This window comes from Mercenaria mercenaria, chromosome 5 (assembly GCF_021730395.1).
Source record: "Mercenaria mercenaria strain notata chromosome 5, MADL_Memer_1, whole genome shotgun sequence".
NCBI classification, from domain to species: domain Eukaryota; kingdom Metazoa; phylum Mollusca; class Bivalvia; order Venerida; family Veneridae; genus Mercenaria; species Mercenaria mercenaria.
Window position 1 is genome coordinate 20,872,361 of NC_069365.1, and position 20,054 is coordinate 20,892,414.

General features: G+C 35.5%; 1 long non-coding RNA gene across 2 annotated transcripts in view; it reads left to right on the forward strand.

Annotated features, from left to right (window-relative positions):
- Positions 1 to 7,919: 7,919 nt before the first annotated feature.
- The window catches only part of LOC123556593 (uncharacterized), a 42,508-nt gene continuing 30,373 nt past the window's right edge, over positions 7,920 to 20,054 (forward strand). For both annotated transcript variants that reach the window (XR_008370898.1, XR_008370899.1), the window contains exons 1-3: positions 7,920 to 8,068; positions 17,670 to 17,815; positions 18,548 to 18,641. This is a non-coding gene — a long non-coding RNA (uncharacterized LOC123556593). The remainder of the gene's footprint in view (positions 8,069 to 17,669; positions 17,816 to 18,547; positions 18,642 to 20,054) is intronic.

A 20,054-nucleotide genomic window follows, 5' to 3' on the forward strand; every position in this document is an offset into this window, starting at 1 on the left:
GAGTAACCAAACGCTTTTGAGGCTAGTTTAAAGACTGTCCTAAGTCGTACTTTCATACGGAAGATGCTAAATACGGAATAGTTAATGCATGAAGCTATTTGCCAAATATTTACTGCCAAACCGGTAAAGTAATTGTCAAACGGAAAAATGATTATTAAATGCAAAGTGCTTATGAAGGACTGAATGTATAAGTGGAGGAATGCATCGTTTAAATAGTTGCTATTGGCCTTCGTTGCACAACCTTAACTCTGTTAAAACATTTTTGTAAACAACTTTGACCCTATATTCCCATGACCGGCAGAACGTTTTATTGATTCAGATCATACTGGTAAAAATACCCACTAGTATACATTTTCATAGAATTAAAAGTTAAAAAGAAACAGATCATTAACTGACACGTTAAAACATTTGATGATTAACAATAGGCCATTAATGATTGGCAATCGTTCTGAAATCAAGTTCACATTTAGCATTTGGCATTTAGCAAGACATAAAACGTGCGTATGTAGCATTTAGCATTAATTAATTTGCCTTTAGAATTAAATATTTGGAAATTAGCATCATGCAAGTCATTTGATATTGTCATGCCTAACCATAACAAAAGCTCGATCTTTGCATTTTTAGATCAATGTTTGGTTATTGTAGAAAACGTCGAGAATGGCGTTAAAGCTGACATTTGTATTAGAATCTGTCTCAATTATTATGTATCGCTCCTTAATTATACCAAACTGTCGTAAAACTCAGCTGAACTCAGAATTTTGTTTTTAGATATAATTATATCCCCATCTGACACCTATAAAGTATTTATTTGTCGAAAATAGTGCAATGTTCACTAGCACATTTTCAGTTAGAGTGCTCTTTCCATACACTGTACACAACTTCTACATTGCCCCTAATAGCTTAAAATGGTAGAGTAACGTTTTGAACGAGGGGATCCTATCATACCAAAGATGTGAATAATGGTACGTGACACTTGGTATTTAAAGGGTTGTACCAGGAGGTAAAATAAGCCCAGGTAAGTTTCTCTAATACCGTGTTCACACTAGCAGAATGGTTTTATTTTTATTAGGCACTAATTGGCTATAATTGGTATTTGACATTCAAAACCCATCAAAATATAATCTAGTTTGCGTCCACACTTGGCAAAGAAATGTGGTTTAAATATATACATGTAATGTTGGAAGTTAACAAATATCTTGCAATAAGCAAAAAAGGTTACAAAGAATTGAGGCTAACAGAAACAAGAAGGGGTCATCAATATTTAAATTTCTGTGTTCATCTAAGAATTTCTGTTCATTCCATCTATTGTCCATTTTGAGCGTCAGCATGACTCCATATCGCAATTTAATGTTTTTGTTTCAACAACAGTCCAATTACTTTTGCCAGCCACAGCATCAATTGTTTGATACAAAAGAGAAACACATGGTATTCTTCCTCCAAAAGGTAAGATCTGTGGATTTGGGATTGTAAAACCAGTTATAACCCACATTTGCGTTCACATTTGTAAAATAATGTAGCATTACTTTTTAATGTAGTATTAAAACCACCTCCCGAGGTAGTTTTAATGCTACATTACAGAAACCACTTGACCTTTACAAAATTCACGTTTTACACCACATATAGTGTGGACGCAAACGAGTTTAAAAAATAAACCCAAGTTAATGTAGGATTAAAAACGTAGTCTGAACACGGTATTACTGTATGCTTAATTCGTCGCACGAGAGTTTAAAAGCTCATGTTGTCTGTTGATTATATGCGACGTTAAATAAATCTTACCTTTACCCCTTCCTTAACCCCATCCCATTGATATGCATTCTTGAAATTCTCACACCGTTTGAAAAATATATTCTGACTAGCATTGACATTTCAACAAATTGAGAAATGCAATGATATTACGATTCTACCCATTCTCACTCTATTATGGCAGAATATAGACGTCATTTGGCTGTCTGTAATATTTTTTTCTGTTCTTTGTAAATTCTAGGCATATATAAGTATATTTCTGACTTTAAAATTAGGTTACGGTATTACTTGATTTTGGTGAAATTTCAAAATGCTATTACTAACATACTTTCCTATCTTTATCAGAAAATTCATAAATGTGCTACTGGTTTTATAGGAGATAAGTCTCAATTACCGAGTGGTGCATTACAAGTTTCGTGAATTGTATTTTACTATCGTGAAGTGATTTGGCGTTCCGCAGAAAAAAAAATGAGGCGCCTCTCAGCGCTTTAAGTTATTCGTAGGACAGTATGCTCAAACACCCAAAAAAGCTAACTTCAAACAGTTCCTTTCGATATACCGAGGCAGACCGTTTGAGAGAGGCCCTGGTCAAAACTTTGCACAAGTGTAATTGACAGGTGCGTACCAAGAGCACCAAGAAAGTGTTCACAAATTATCTAGTGATTTGAGAAATTTTTGGCGTAGTCTCGAACGTCTTTGGTAAAATCTGGAGCAATTCCACAGTATTACTGTCTTAATTTCACGAGTCAAATACCTGTAAGGCGCCTAAATCCACAAGTTATAATTAACCTTTCGATAAAAAATGGAACTATGCATAAACATTATCGTTACAGAGGTCTCACCGAGATCTGCATTATGACACCGCTTTGAACATTCAAACTTGAATTTTAATAAAATTCCATCATTCAGCTATGTTCAATCCATTGAAAAGAAAAAAGCATGTCCTCAGTAAAAAAGGGTAAGCTTTAGAGTTTTAAGATTTTTGAAATACATTTGGACCAACCGAAGTTAACATTTGATGCAAAATCTACACTTTGATACATATAAATACGCTTTTTATTGATTTATTGTGGACATTAAAAGCTGTTCTTGTTGAACGATACAGTTTCTTATCAAAAGCACTGTTTCGCTTTTTTTCTCATATCTACTCTTTTTATGTACATCTCATTTACCATTTTGTTTATAATGCCGTCTGAGACCGTATATATATTGCATGGTAAAATCAAATGTATAAAACCCCTTCTTCACACGTGCGACTTTTCCAAGAAACATTATAAAAAAAGATTACTGTTTGGTTTTCTTTTCTGAAGAGTTATCTGTGTCAATATTGTCTGTGCAGTGTTCCTTGCTGTCTGTATGGGGAGATTGTGGTATGGTAGAGAGAGGGAGAGTGGCGTTCCCAGTCAAATTACTTTTAATTAATGCATTTGATCTTACTACTATTACGTCTGCTGTACCTTTTCGAAGATGTAAGGAGCCGAGTTTAAGTGGTGTATTTCGAAGATGTAAGGAGCCGAGTTTAAGTGGTGTATTTCGAAGATGTAAGGAGCCGAGTTTAAGTGGTGTATTTCGAAGATGTAAGGAGCCGAGTTTAAGTGGTGTATTTAGGTAAACGGGTTGAAGGTTTGCAATTAGTTTAACTTCAGTCTTTTAATTTTATTAAACAAGAACTGTCACTATTGGTGACAAATGCCCCGAAGCGTGCCCAATATCTGCGCTAAAACACACATTATTTCGTAACTTTGACCTTGACCCGAAAGATCTGGGTCATAAGCGTGACACACCTTCTCAATATGGTTAACATTTGTGTCATATTATTTTCAAATACATTGAAAAATAGCAAGGTTTTGGACTAGACAAGAAACACCTTTGACTTCTAAGTGTGACCTTGACCTTGGAGCTAGTGGTCTGGGTCTTGCGCACGACACGTCGTCTCACTATGGTGAACATTTATGCCAAGTTATTTCAAAATCCCTTCATGGGTGACAGAGTTACAGCCCGGTCAAGAATTTACACGGACGCACAGACAGTGCGATATTAATATGCCCACCTTCGGGGGCATAAAAATATGTCTTGGTAAAATCCTTATATCTATATGATAAGTGAGATAATTAAATTTTAAATATATCTTCACTAAATACGTTTCTTGTTACCGTTATCGATACAATTACCTTTGCAAAAGAACTTTTACCAGCGGTCTGATAGCCAAATTTCAAGGAATTACGAACGAACTTGGCCAAAATTTCAACAAATAATGACAAGAACAATATCAGTACAACTGAGTTTGTATATATTATGGAACGCCGGGACTGTCTGGTGTGATCAACTGTAGTTTTATGATGTTAACATACAGTATTAACTTGTTCATAAAACTGCAGGGCCCGACCAAAAAAGACCGGTCGTACTTAAGAATATTAGTCGAGAGATCCCCAATACTTACAAAACTCTTCCAAAATCCCTGCAGTCCAGCACTCTGCCAGATATATGGAAAATGGCAAATGTTGCTCCCATCTTTAAGAAAGGCTCTAGGTCAGACCCAGCCAACTATCGCCCGATCTCTCTTACCAGTACCTTGTGTCAAACCCTGGAACACATTGTATCCTCTAGCATAACAAAACACTTCACAAAGAACGATATGTTCTATGAATTGCAGCATAGTTTCCGAGAAAAGAGGCCTTGTCAAACTCAGTTTCTAATGTTGTAGAAGATATCCTTCTTTGTACACTTAGTACAGTAAGAAGGGCATGCACACATTTTACTTAAGAATAAAAATACTAAAAACAGAATAGAATGTTAGATCTAAGTGCAAAAAAAAAATATCCACGTTCAACATTTGATTCATCAAATGCTACTTTTAAGCCATCATTTCATCATTTTCTCTGAAGTAAATCAATGACTGCAAGCGATTTTTTACTCTCAGTGAATGTATCTTTGAATGATAGACCTATATATTGCATTATCGCAAAACAAAAATTTGATGAACCCAAATACCATCATATTCATAATGCCGCGTAACCAGTTGACCATGCAGTATCGTGATCAAAAGGTTTGAGTAAATTATTAACATATTAAAACATTTCCTAAACGTTGTGTTACACTCGTCAGAATATTGTAACGATCGTAACCAAATTAAATCCCGGGAAAAAAGTGCAGTTTATTTAAGGTTAAAGCCCAGTTCTAACTGATGTTAAAAGAATCCGAAAAACCATAACTTTCCGTTGTAGCCACCGCCCACTGCGCTGCAGCCATATTTGGTCACCATTTTTATCAAAATTCTACAAAATCAGAAGTCTCTCATCAAATTGTACAGAAGTGTTTACATTATTGGCAAGGAATAGCACAAAACAAGTGTTTGTGGCTGGAAGAGTACATAAGTGGGCTCCTGTCTCAGTGAGTCACTTGTTTCCAGCCAAAAGTGACAAAAATAAGATAAACCCTTCAGAAAACTAACCGATGACCGCGGAAATACACTCACTTGGCCATATTAATCCACGTTTCTGGAACCACCGCTTCTGCGAAAGCTATGGCCATTGCGATCTTAGTTACTTGAATGTTTTATGCGACGAAATGATTTAAGGTTTTAATGTAATTGTTATCGCAAGCAATTTTATAAAATTTTATTGAATATTGCAATATTATGATACTTTTGATGCTAAAAATGAGGTGCGCCTTTTCTTATCACTTTCGGTCATTTATATTGATAGAATACTGTTTAATTGTTTACTGTAATTTTCATATTCAGTTGTATTTTCCATCATATATAATTAAATGACCAGATTCACATGTTTCATTTTTCTTCGTATTTTTTGTTTCTTAAAAAATGTAAATAATAAGTTATAAATGTTTACATTGTCTGAAAAAAATAATCAAAGATTGACAGACTCCAGTAGTCACGTTGCCTTGAGGCGGGATCCGGACAAACTCCCCTTGACACAGGAAGCCGCACCATGTTTTTCCTTTGCTTGTTTTGTTTTGTTGGGTTTAACGTCGTATATACCGACACAATTATTGGTCATAAGGCGACTTTCCAGCTTTGATGGTGGAGGGAGACAGGTGCCCCTCCGTGCATTATTTCATCACGGGCGGGCACATTGGTTCCGTAAACCAACTGGATGGCTTCATCACATGGAGAATTCAACATCCTAAATGAGGCTCAAACCCACATCTGTGAGTGGAAAGTGACTCTAAGTCAGTGACTTTAATCACTCGGCCACAGTGCCCCCATGTTTTTCCTTTGTGAAGGACTTTTGATGATCCGTACAGGAATATACATTACTTGACACTTAAATTTGAAATTTGTACATGTCTTTTAATTATTGAAAGCACAATGCCAAAATTGTACATACTTTAAAAACTCATGGAAATCGAAGTTTCACTGTGTGAACTTTCTGTAAAATCGAATTTCATTATTTGGAAACTATGATATCCAACGAACCATGCATATACGTAACGGAATCTTACACCAAATTAGTGAGTTACCGTATTTTTGTAAAAATGAAATATCTATGGCATTATTTCCTCATAAATGGTCTTCAATGTATTTAGAAAAGATCGGTGTGGTAAAAAAAAATGACCGCATTATTAGATTTTATTGTAATTTTATTATGTGATTGACAGGAATATACATGTAGTTCTTTTTAAAGGTATTCGAAACAAGTTTGATAATATTCCCTACGGCACTCGTTCACTCCGTGGTGTGCTTCTACAATAGAAGGATTAGCGGCTATTGCGTTCGACACACCTGATCTGCATGTGTAGAGAAAATCGCCTTTAAAATCATCAACATACTATTATCTGCTACGTGAGTTACAATATGATCCGTGTGTCTACACTCAGTGTAAATACAAAATTAGAAACCCAAATTACCCTATCTCTCTCTCTCAACGTCTGTTCAGTCATTATCGCCAGATGGTGAAGTGGTAACACGCTTGACTGTCAATTCAGAGACCCGGGATTCGAAAGGTCCGGGGTTCGAATCCCGGTACAGAAACTGGAAATTTCTGAGATGCTCTTAAGCGTCTCCCACCTAACTAAGAGGTCAGTACAGGTTCTTCCAGGAAGGACGACTTTGCGTGTATCGGTGCTTCACACCGGGCACGTTAAGAACCAGCCGGACAGGCCTGTATCTAAAAGGAATTGTCTCTCTCTTTCGATTCTGTGGGCTTTGTCTCATTCTGCCCCTCTGGTCAGATCGCTCTGTGTTTGTACTAGTAGAGGATGAATTCGGCACCCCGAGTGGCTGTCTTTGCGCTATATAAAGCACCTTTGAACGTGTTTATCATGCATGAAAAGGAAGCCATATAAATCCGGTGTAATAAAATATATAATATATGTAACCCGTCTGTTTCTTTCGTTTAATACACCTGTCTTTTTTATCATTATACATGTATATCTTTTGATCCAACGTATCCTGTCAGTGTTCCTAGATTCTATACCAGTATCAACCTGTTCTCCACAAGTAACCGTCAACTTTTCTACATGAGTCAGACGTAGAGGACGAATGGTTTCAGAAACAATTGTCTTTTATCAAAACATCACAGTGTACAAACTCCTCACCCATGAATCGAACTCACGACCTAATAAAATGAACCGTGGGGCCGTGAGTTCTATTATGTTAATAAATGACATCATGTCTGGAAACATACGTATTCCACACCTGTTCCTTCTTTATAACCAGTTTGTTCAATAATTCATGTCCCGTTTGTTTATTAATCATAATCGTTTGTTCCATCATTATATCTGCCGCTTGAGTTCCATCATTTCACCCATATGTATATGAGAGCGTTCTTTTGACGAGCAGAAAAGTTCTGTTTGTTGTAGCTCTTCGCGACTGCAATAATATATTTTATGCCAAGACCCGCGGTCGATAAATGGTCAGTAACTGGGTGAAGTCCGTTCATATAAGAATTTAAAATCCAGTTGTAAGCTATGTCGCGCTTCTTAATACCAGTTGAGAATTTTTGTTCCATTTTCTTTAACCTAGGTTTGATTTTTAGCCATAGAATTCCATATCGGACAATGTAGTAATACTCTTTCAAAACTAGTCATAGCAAAAATCTGAGTTGTGGTGCAGAAAAAAATAACAGTGTTCGAGAAAATAAATCGTATTCCATATGACATACATGTATCACTGTTCGGTCCAATTGTTATCCTAGTGTAGCAGGTAACGGCTAGTGAAAGTGTAGTTTATCCTAAAGCTAATCAATTTGCGAATCACGTGACATATGTTGGGAGTGAACTCGTGTTCATTTAGTAGGCAGTCAGTGAAGCACGAGGAAGGACGCAAAGCGAAGCAGCGAGGAAGGACACAAAGTTAGGAAGAAAGGTAAATATATTAAAAAAGAAATGTTTAATTACAGTTTCGCTTGTTAGACTTTTATTTGATGTTCAGATTGTGTTTTTTTTTAAATATGCGTCACTTTTCTAGATTTTCTCGAGAGTGATTTGGCGGGAAGAATTTTTTTCTGATGATGTACTACACACCCTATTACCTGATGTCCACCACGCCGAGGGATGCGGCTGCCACAGAGGTCAGAAATCAATAACGATGAATAGTGGTGTTAGTTTTTTTAGCTGTATTTTTTCATTTCGACTTTCCATGAAAATATTCTGGTGCAAGCATACGTGTAAATGCCTTAACATATTATATAATTATTCCTGGTGGCCAACTTTGCGAAATAAAGAAGTATTCAGCTGTTTAAATTGGACGTTTATTAAAATTGATGCGAAAATCATATTCAACGGCCCAATTCGAAGTGTTTACAAAATATTTTGATCGAATTTACCTCTCACGTCAAACGATCAATCATCTGGGGATAATCCTGGCAAGTTTCAAGTCTGTCCGTATGTCTACACCGACGTTATGACCCTCCAAAGGGACCCGGGTACAGTCACGTATGATAAACTTTACCGCAGAGGGCATTTTTAAATGATGCCCATCCCACCGAGGAGTCAAAATATAGGATACCGTTTACGGCAGAGGGAAATTTGGTGTACAAACGTCTTTTTTGGCTGTTTGTTTCGCTTTTAAGTCTTGGGAGGTCATGGAATCATTTGCAGTATGCATTGTTTATATACTTATGTTTTATAATGGGCGATTTTCAATGGCAAACACCGCTGTAATCAGTCTAGATTGTATTTCTATCTCCGACACTGCATACTATCTGCTACATGTATAGATTGGTTCTGCTGCTGACTGTAAACGTTCATTTTGTAAATTCATTTTTGTTTCAATTTCTTTTATGATGAAATATACAGAAATAATGATATCTTAAGTCCTGATACGTGCGTTCTTGCAGGATTCAGTGTTGAAGTTACGGTTAATATTAGATATTAAATCGTTTGGCATTTGTTATATACAGCTTTCATTTAAATACACATCAGATCATATAGTTAAACACAGTTTGTCGAGTAGTATATTTAAGCATATATATTTGAAATGCATGAGAATTGTTTAAAAAAAGCAAAGACACTGATTTGCAACTTACGCTAGAGTGATTGACCATTTAAGTACATGGAACTGGAATACGACGAAAACATTTGGAATGCTGGATATAGGACAGAAAACATATACCGACGTGATTCCAAATGAAGGTGAAATATTCATTTCTAGTGACCAGCGTGTGGTAATGTATCGAAGTTACAGGGCAAAATATCAAAACTGAATACATCTTTAAAGTTTTCAAGAGAGATCGATCAGAATGAAATCTTCATTTCAGATAGTAACTCGGTAATAACAGATGGTTTAGTTATTTCCATTGCATTTTGATAGATCTCTCTTGACATGACAATTAACTAAATGGTCAATCACTCCAGTGATCATTGTTACAGTAATAGCACCTGTATGCCTTCATCTTTGGTTCTGAAACTGAATACAAAATAAATTGTTTAGAACATTTCTTTAAACGATTAATGAATAACAGCTTTATTTAGAACCGATCACTTGACTTATGTCACTGACAAATATATTTAAATTTTATAGCCTAACGGATCTTTTATGTAGAGTATGAAAGCTTGATAATGCAAAATAATTTGATATTTAATATTAACCTATATTCAATTAACACTGAATCCAGCAAAAACGCAAGTACCGGGACTTAGGATTTCATTGCTGGCAGCAAATGTCTGTATATTAGGATAAAAAAGAAACAAAAATGATTTTACAAAACGAAGACTTTCAGTGGCAAAACAACTCTATTCATTGTACAGTATCAGATTGTATGCATATATATACTGATTGCAAGACGATTTATCATTTAATATAAACCGTAAATTCAACACTGAATCGAGCAAGAATGCAAGTACCGATACCATCAGGACTTGAGATATCATTATTTCTGTATATTTCATGATAAAAGAAATTGAAACAAAATTGAGTTTACGAAACGAAGACTTATAGTAGCAAAACAACGTCGAAGATAGATTGAAGTTCAATCTAGACTGATTACCACCATGTTTCAGCGGTGTTCGCCATTGAAAATCGCCCATTATTAAACACAAGTATAAACAATGCATACTGCAAATAATTCCATGACCTCATAGGACTCAAAAGCAAAACAAACACCCAAAATAGACATTTTTACACAAAATTTCCCTCTGTCGTAAACGATATCCTATATTTTGACTCCTCGGTGGGATGGGCATCATTTAAAAATGCCCTCTGCGGTAAAGTTTATCATACGTGACTGTACCCGGGTCCCTATGGAGGGTCATAACGTCGGTGTAGACGTACGGACAGACTTGAAACTTGCCAGGACTATCCCCAGATGATTGATCGTTTGACGTGTGAGGTAAACCCGATAAAATTATTTTGTAAACACTTCGAATTGAGCTGTTGAATATGATTTTCGTATCAATTTTAATAAACGTCCAATTTAAATAGCTGAATACTTATTAATTTCGCAAAGTTGGCGACCAGGATTAATCATATAATATGTTTAGGCATTTACACATATGCCTGTACCAGAATATCTTCATGGAAAGTCGAAATGAAAAAATACAGCTCAAAAAACTAACACCACTATTCACCGTTATTGATTTCCTACCTCTGTGGCAGCCGCATCCCTCGGCGTGGTGGACATCAGGTAATAGGGTGTGTACTAGGCTTGAACCAGTTTCGTGAAGGTTGATGGCGGCGGACGTGGTTTTGGGAGAGAATATTTTAGCCAAGTTTTAAAAAGTTCTATAAACTTTAGTTGTGCTGGAGTGACCTGACCCAAGGCAGTTCGCAAAGTGTGATGAAATAATTTTAAAGGTGTTCTAACCGACAATGGCGAACTTTTAGGCTTTACTTTTATCAAAAAGAGTTGGCGTGACCGAGTGGAAATAGCTGCGTCATCTTGAATTTTTCCTATAAAATAAATTTTAATTAATCACAGGTGGCTTTTCATGCATTTGTTCTCATTGGATAATATTATCCTTGTTGAACCTTGGCCCATTTACCATACTGTAATTGAGCAGTGGTTAGTATACGAAATTAGTTCCTTTGTTTTCTTTTGTTTTCCCGTATTTACAGCTTTTGACCAGCTAGGGTCAATTGATATACTCGTGATTTTGTAGATAGCCTATAATCATGATTATTAAGAGTGTTTGATTTGTATAAATCTCAGATTTTGAGGTCTGAATTTTGTAACTGACTGTCAGCTCATTTGGAGCACACTTTTTGTGTGTGTGTTTTGTAGCCAAGGACAATATTGTCGTCCAGCTTGCAGATACTAGTCCATTTTCCTTATTCTGCTTATCTTCCGTGCGTTTGGTACTCCTGAACTGAATTAGCTGCGCCTAAAATTTATATGCTAGCATATGTGTGCATTGTAACTCATCGGTTAGCAAGTGGTAAAACATTTGTCTAGTGTCTCAGTACCTTTATGTAAATGAAAGGGGTCCTCGGTGTACTTGTGAATTTAGTTGCTTCTTATTTCCGTAAAATCCGTATTCTGTAAATGTTTCAGCACTTCGTAATACCCGGATAGCATATGCCCAGTGCAATTGCATAGTGTTTGTTCACGTTATAGTGTACTAGTGAATTTATAATTTACAGGAAAGAAGGAAGAAAAAAAATGACATGCATGAGCAATCGTTTTTATATTTGGCAGAGAGCATACGCTCCAGTCTCCTAATTCGAAGGATATGGTCATATATTTCTGGGATCAAAGGGAATACAGCATGTCCAAACTGTAACATTGACATGCATGGAGCAGTCTTCATATTATTTCACATAAATACTTGTTGAAAGTCAAGGTCACATTTCGAGGGTTCAACGCAATAAGGGCGTATCTACATATGATTATTATATGTAGATACGCCCTTATTGCGTTGAACCCTCGATTTAGGAGTCAAAAGTAATATACAGGTCTAGTATATTGCCAGATTGGTGCATCATGCACCGATTGGTGTATTAATGCACCAATTGGTGTATTCAACAATACACCGATAAGTGTATCGGCTCAGAAAATTTATGAACTGACCATTATTTCACATGTATTTTATATTTCCGCATCATGGGAAAAACTAAAGAACAGCCCTTCGAGATGAAGTTTTCAAATTATTTCATTATTTTTTAAATATATTAGGTAACGTAATGATAAAACACATTTACATGTACTACTTACATATTATTTATTGTCGAACACAACAATTTCTAGTGTTAAAAAGCATTTTTGTTAAAGATTTCTCAATGCCACTGCAGCATGTGTTCCGCAATGTTGATTTTGAGTGATTTCCCTTTGATTCGGCGCCTGAACGCTAAAAAAATCAGCATCTGTCAGAAAATTAGACTAAAGTATGGTGTCCAAAATATGATATTAACCAAAATATAAAATTACCGCAAATAATGATTTTCTTTTTAAAGTTATCTAAGCAAGTGGTGTGTAACCTACAAAATGAAATAATAAATGCACTCATACCATTGTGATAATACAAATTTTAACAGACTGAATACTATGGAAAGCAAGACAGAAAATGACACAATAATAATAATAGTCATGTCTGATGTCACTAAATCCATGCTAATCATCACAGAGGAGAGATAATATCGAAATTAAAAGAAATTAAAGCTTTAGATAATTATTAACCAAACTCCTTGATCCACTCTTGATTAATATAACAAAATGGCTTATATCATTAATAAACCAACATGTTACTAACTTTGATATCACTTCTTATTGATAATACAACTGTTAAATTAACTTTGAATATTACGAGGTTTCAAAACTGACTGAAAATTTATTTCATATTTTATTACGTCGTTACAGGTACTGTGAGGTACACCATACATATTTAAGGTAATACGCATGTCAATCAAATTATGGGATGCTGGGAAAAGTGTGCAGCGTTATGCGTAGATCCGAATCCAACATGGCTACGATTGTATAAGGCAAGGGTTATTGAAGGAAATTTGGATAAAAAATCACATTTGTTGGGGTATTTAAATGGTGTTTGCTTACCTGTCAATGAATTATAATTATGTGACAGTGCATTCAATGTAAAAACCGCAAGAAATGCAGCAGTCTGTCCAAAAAAATGTTGTGGCGACAGAAAATGGCCGATGTCATCAACAACGTGAAGGTATCGGAATGCGTTTTTTTCCGGTTCTCGAAATATTTTGTTTTAAAGTAGCATCCTACGTGTTGATACACTGATTGGTGTATTGCTGAATACACCAATTGGTGCATGATACACCGATCAGTGCATGATGCACCAATCGGGGAATATACTAGACCTGATATAAGATGTTGTCAGGGCCATAACTTTTTTTCAGGTAATTTAGAGCATTTTTAGCTTGACTTTTCATAGAAAAAGTAGAGGTAGAGGTAAAAGTAAGTTTTATTTACCGTTGCTTGGTGCAACAATTGACATAAGCTCTATAGAGCTTTTCTGTGACCCTATATTAAGAACAGTTAAAACCAATTATACCTCACCCCCAGCAATTTGCTGGTACCCATTTACAGCTGGGTCGACTGAGGCAATCGTGATAAAGTAGAATTTTTGGTTAAAGTTTTTGATTAAGTCAATATCTCTGTTACAATAATCAAAGTTATTGACTTGAAACTTGAAATAGTTATTTACTATCAAAGTCTACACCAGGAGAAACAATCCCTATAACTTTGATTTGAATTTTGACATAGTTATGCCCTTTTAACTTGGAATTTTCGGTTGAAGTTTTTGATAAGGTCAAATATCTCTGGTAATATCAAAGCTATTGACTTGAAACTTAGAATTAAAGTTACCTACTATCAAATTGTACACCAGGAGAAACATTCGCCATAACTCTGATTTGAATTTTGATGGAGTTATGCTCCTTTTCGACTCAGATTTTTTTGGTTAAAATTACTGATAAAGTCAAATATCTCTGTTACTATCAAAGCTATTGACTTGAAACTTAAAATAGTTATTAACTATCAACAGTGTACACTTGGAGAAACAATCCCCATAACTTTGTTTGAAAGTTTTCAGAGTTATGCCACTTTTTAACTTAGAATGTTTGTTTAAAGTTTTTACTGGCAAAGCTCTAATTTTGAGTCAAGCACTGAGAAAAGTTGAGCGCGCTGACTCTTTGGGACAGCTCTTGTCTAAGCTTAACTGTTCAAATAAGAGTCTTAGTTTATTCTACTCCCCCTGGCATAGGTGTCAGTGTCTCACCTTGGTTAACTGCATGCAAGTACATATGGCTATCATTTAAAGGCATATTTTTGTACTTTTTATCCCCCGCCGATGAAATCAGGAGAGGGGTATTGAAATGGCATTGTCCGTCAGTGCGTGCGTGCATCCGTCCGCAGTCATTTCTCAGTAACTAGCAGGTAGAATTTCATGAAACTTGAAATAAACATGAACCAACATACTGCAATGATGCCTGTCAAGTTTTTTTGGGGATTGGTCAATTTCCCTTAGAGTTATTGCCCTTGATTTACTGAAAAATGCCCAAAAATGTCTGTCCGCAGCCATTTCTCAGTAACTAGTTGGTAGAATTTCATGAAATTTGAAATAAAGATGAACCAACATACTGCGATGGTGCCTGTCAAGTATTTTTGGGGGTTGGTCAATTTCCCTTAGAGTTATTGCCCTTGATTTAATGAAAAATGCCCAAAAATGTCCGTCTGCAGCCATTTCTCAGTAACAGTCAGATAGAATTTCATAAAACTTGAAATAAACATGAACCAGCATACTGCAGTGATGCCCATCAATTTTATTATTTGATTCAGTTTCCCTTAGAGTTATTGCCCTTTAATTGTTAAAAAATCCACAGATTTGTACATAACAAACCAACCAATTGGTAGAATTTCATTAAAATTCTTTCATTCTTTTCCATGAACATTAATAGTTTATTATAAACATGAGAAGTTGTGTACCCACACCTGGTCACCACCTTGCCTTGGTCACCCCCCCCCCCCCCCCCCAAAAAAAAAATCCTTTTTATTTTTTATTTCAAATCTTCCATGAATATCATGAATATTTTATCAACATGCAAAGTTGTACCATTCCCCCACCTCACTCTCCACTCAGTCATGCCCACCACCCCGAAAATGCATCCCCCCCGCCCCCCCCCCCCCCCCAATTTTTTTTTTCATTTTGCTCATCTGATTTTTTGTGAAAAAATGATGCGTTATTGTCATCACTTGATTGGCGTTGGCGTTGCCTGGTTAAGTTTTATGTTGAGGTCAACTTTTCTCCTAAACTATCAAAGGTATTGCTTTGAATCTTGCAACACTTGTTCACCATCAATAGCTGACCCAGTACAGCAAGAAACATAACTCCAGCCTGCTTTTTGCAAGAATTATGGCCCCTTTTGGACTTAGAAAATCAGATTTCTTGGTTAAGTTTTATGTTTAGGTCAACTTTTCTCCTAAACTTTCAATGCTATTGCTTTGAAACTTGCAGCACTTGTTCACCACCATAAGCTGACCCTGTACAATAAGAAACATAACTCCATCCTGCTTTATGCAAGAATTATGGCACCTTTTGGACTTAGAAAATCAGATTTCTTGGATAAGTTTTATGTTTCAGATTTCTTGGTTAAGTTTTATGTTTAGGTCAACTTTTCTCCTAAACTTTCAGTGCTATTGCTTTGAAACTTGCAACGCTTGTTCACCATCATAAGCTGACCCTGTACAATAAGAAACATAACTCCATCCTGCTTTATGCAAGAATTATGGCACCTTTTGGACTTAGAAAATCAGATTTCTTGGATAAGTTTTATGTTTCAGATTTCTTGGTTAAGTTTTATGTTTAGGTCAACTTTTCTCCTAAACTTTCAGTGCTATTGCTTTGAAACTTGCAACGCTTGTTCACCATCATAAGCTGACCCTGTACAATAAGAAACATAACTCCATCCTGCTTTTTGCAAGAATTATGGCCCCTTTTGGACTTAGAAAATATCAGATTTCTTGGTTAAGTTTTATGTTAAGGTAAACTTTTCTCCTAAACTATCAAAGCTATTGATTTGAAACTTGCAACAGTTGTTTACCATCATAAGCTAACTCTGTACAGCAAGCAACATAACTCCTTCCTGCTTTTTGCAAGAATTATGGCCCATTTTGAACTTAGAAAACCATGGGTAGGACAATATTTCTATTATACAAAAAAATCAGATGAGCATCAGCACCCGCAAGGCGGTGCTCTTGTTAATTTCCCATCAATATTTATAATCAACATGTGAAGTTTTGTACCCTCACCCGGTCACCCCCCCTGCCCCCCCCCCCCCCCCCCCCCCCCCCCCAAAAAAAAAGCATTCATTTTCTGTTAAAATGATTTTGACTAATGAAATTATTTGCTTCTTAGTAACATCCTTAACTTTTTGTCGGGTATATTTTTTTGCCATTCCTCCACCACAAACCTTTTCGGCTGGGGATACCAATTCATTGAGTTTGCTTGTTTTACTTATTTTTTCTTTTTCTATGTCAATTACCAACCTCCGTATATAAGGTCATGGTCTCATAAAACTGACATGTTATTTGGCCAAATTATGCCCCCTTTTGGACTTAAAAAGTCCTGGTTAAAGTTTTACATGCAAGTTACTTTCTCCAAAACTAATGCTGATATTGAATTGAAACTTCACATGTGGCTTCTGGGTTATAAAACTAGGTGATAGCATCAAGTCCCATAACTCTGACCTGCATTTTGACCAAATTATGCTCCCTTTAAAACTACTGGTTAAGTTTTGCGTGCAAGTATATTTAGCTATTAACAATAATAGCATATAAAGCTCTGAAACTTTTTTTTTTAACTTTTTCGAGGTCAATTTCCAACCATACTGGGTCAAGTCACATATACCTCTGAAAAGTCCTGAAAATTTAACTGTCTCCAAAACTGATGCAGACATTGAATTGAAATTTCACATGTGTCTTTAGGGTTATAAAACTAGGTGATAGCATCAAGTCCTGTAAGTCTGACATGCATTTTAGCCAAATTATGCCCACTTTTGTGCTTAGAAAATCGTATTTAAAGTTTTAAATGCAACTTACTATCTCCAGAACTATAATGCAAATATTGGTTTAAAAGTCTAGATATCTCAACTTTAAGGGTAATATTCCTGCTTCTGGGACAACAATCGAATAGTTGTGCATTGGCTGTCTTACATGCATGTGCTCTTGTTTTAGATTTTCTTAAGTTCCATGAACTTGGTGCTGCAGATAATTCTACAAATCAAGTCATTGATAGATATTTGATAATCCCCATTATAACTTGCTTATTACTGGAAGAACATATATCAATGCAAAAAAAAGAAGTTGTCAAATACATGCATATTGTATGACATAAGAAAATGTTTTGAGTGTAATAAAATAAATTCAGATTCTTTTTTTTCTTTAGTATTTACTGTGAAAATGGACAATAGGTGTATACATAAATGCAAGGTAGGATTATTTGTGTCATGGATTAATCTCTAGTAGTAGATCTAAGCAATGTCAAGAACAATAAACAATTTATTTCAGGCTGATGAGTCTACGCCTTCATAACCCAAGTTTGTTCTGATGTCTGCCATCATTCCAGTTGACTCTCACAGTGCTGAACTTTAACAGCTGTCAGAATGGGAACCAGAACAACCCCAGTGAAAGCCAAGACATTTTCATTCTTAAAAGTGAGTACATGTAGATTAGTTTGGACAGAATCTAGCTGTATGCAAGTTTTCTAGAGATATTTAAAAAATGAGCTTGTACAAAATTGACAGCTCCTGTATTTGTACAGTAGAACTAAATAGGTAATCAAGCAGCAGTTGGATAATGGAGGAAAGAAAGAATCCTCCATCTATAGCTCAACTATACAAAGTATAAGGAGAGCTATCCTACTCACCCTGGTGTCAGTGTCAGCGTCTTTCCACGTCGCTACCTTGGTTAAAGTTTTTTTTACACTCTCTTTTTTCACCTTATCTCTCTAATTACTGGATGGATTTGCTTTAAAACTTTAAATAGTTATTCCTCATCATCACCCACATCATCTGGCATAAGGGCCATAGCACTTGCACCAATATTTCATAATTTATCTCCCCTTTTTATTTAGAATTTCAGGTCAAAGTTTTAGTGCACTTTCACCCTCTCCCAGTTATCACTCTACAGATTTGATTCAAATTTAAAATTGTTGTTCCACATCATCACCCTCTTCATATGACGCAAGGTGCAAAACTTTGACACCAATTTTTCATGAACTATGCCCCCTTTTAAATGAAGCATCAAAATAGTCGAGTGTGCTGTCTCCTGTGACAGCTCTTGTTTTAAATGGGCCTGGCTATGACTGTTACAGCTCTCAGAAAATTGCTAATTTTATATAGAACATATTGGAAGTTTATTTACTACTGTATACCTTTTTTCTACAGTTAACCAATGCAAATCATGCTTGTTGAGAGTGCATGTTCATTCAGCAGACAGTTGGTAAAGGACAAAAAAGTGAACACAAAGCAAGGAAGGAAGGTAAATAAATTTAAAAAAGAATGTTTAATTAGAGTTTTGCTTTTTAGACTTGTATTTGTTGTTCAGATTGTTTTTTCTAGATTTTCTTCAGAGTGATTTGGTGATAAGTAATTTTTTCTGATAAAGCAGTGGTCATATTGTGTTAGGCTTGAATCAGTTTTCTGTAAAATCCATGGTTATTTGCTAGCTAGGTCTTATGTCTGTCTAATTTCATGTGCATGAGCAGTATTTTTTTTTTTATTATTTGACAGATTTATTTGCCTATAGAGCACAAGCTGCAGGCTCCTAACTCAAAGGTTATGGTCACAGTTAGGGTATCAAAGGGAATACAGCATGTCCAAACTGCAACATTGACATGCATGGATCAGTCTGCATTTTATTTCTTGAAGGTCAAGGTCACATTTAGGGGTTAAAGTTCATGTAAGGTCTTGTCAAGGCCATAACTATTCGCCAAAGTGAAAGTGTTTGGAGTAAGATGCAGGTTTCTATCTCAAAGTTCAAGGTTTCATTAATAAAGAGGTCAAAGGTCATGTTAGATCTTTTCTGAGCTGTAACTTTGACATGCAAGGGGCAGTCTTTTTTTTTTTAAATTGGTGTAATATTTTTGTCTCAACAAATATTGTGCCCTTCCGGCTTGAAAATACTAGTTTCATCCTAGATACCAGTACTTATATCAGATAATTGTATGAATTCAATAAGAAATATGAGGAGAAGATAAACTTGTAAATAATCAATTCAGAGTTATGTTTCTTGCATATTGCATTTCTTCTCATTGCCATCTGTCAATATATTCAGTGTAATTGAGTTCTGTTTAGTACATTAAACTTGCCATCACACAAAGGGGAAATGAAACTGTACATATCCTAAAATTCAGTTGATGGTTCAAGGTCTTGCACCATGGACCATCATTCCATTTGTCACTTACAAAAGGGGAAATAATTGATTTGTATGGTTTTGCTGTTTTAATATTTCAATGTGCAAGCAGTAGTTTATGTAGGCTATATATTTTGAAGATCGTCAAGAAATTTAATAGATGAAACAGTTTGGTTTACTATTAATATTTGTGTATTTGGATGTGGTAACCATTAAAAGGGCCATAACTCAATTATTTTATATAGCACATGTATAATTATGCTGATTATATGCTCAAGTTTGTTGGTAAGTAAGTTTTTAATTGTTTGGGTCAGGTCATTCAAAAATATGAAATGGGTTATCTGGAAAGCAAATTGCAAAATTTTAATTTGCCAGAGAAATGAACCAGTATCCTCACAATAAATTAATTGGGAAAAACATACCAGTGCTTTAAACCAGGGTACTCTCAATAGTCGTTGTCTTGATTAGCAATAGATCTGAACCAGTGTACTCAGAAATATTAATTTTGGAAAAACATGTGAATGTTGTGAACAAATATCT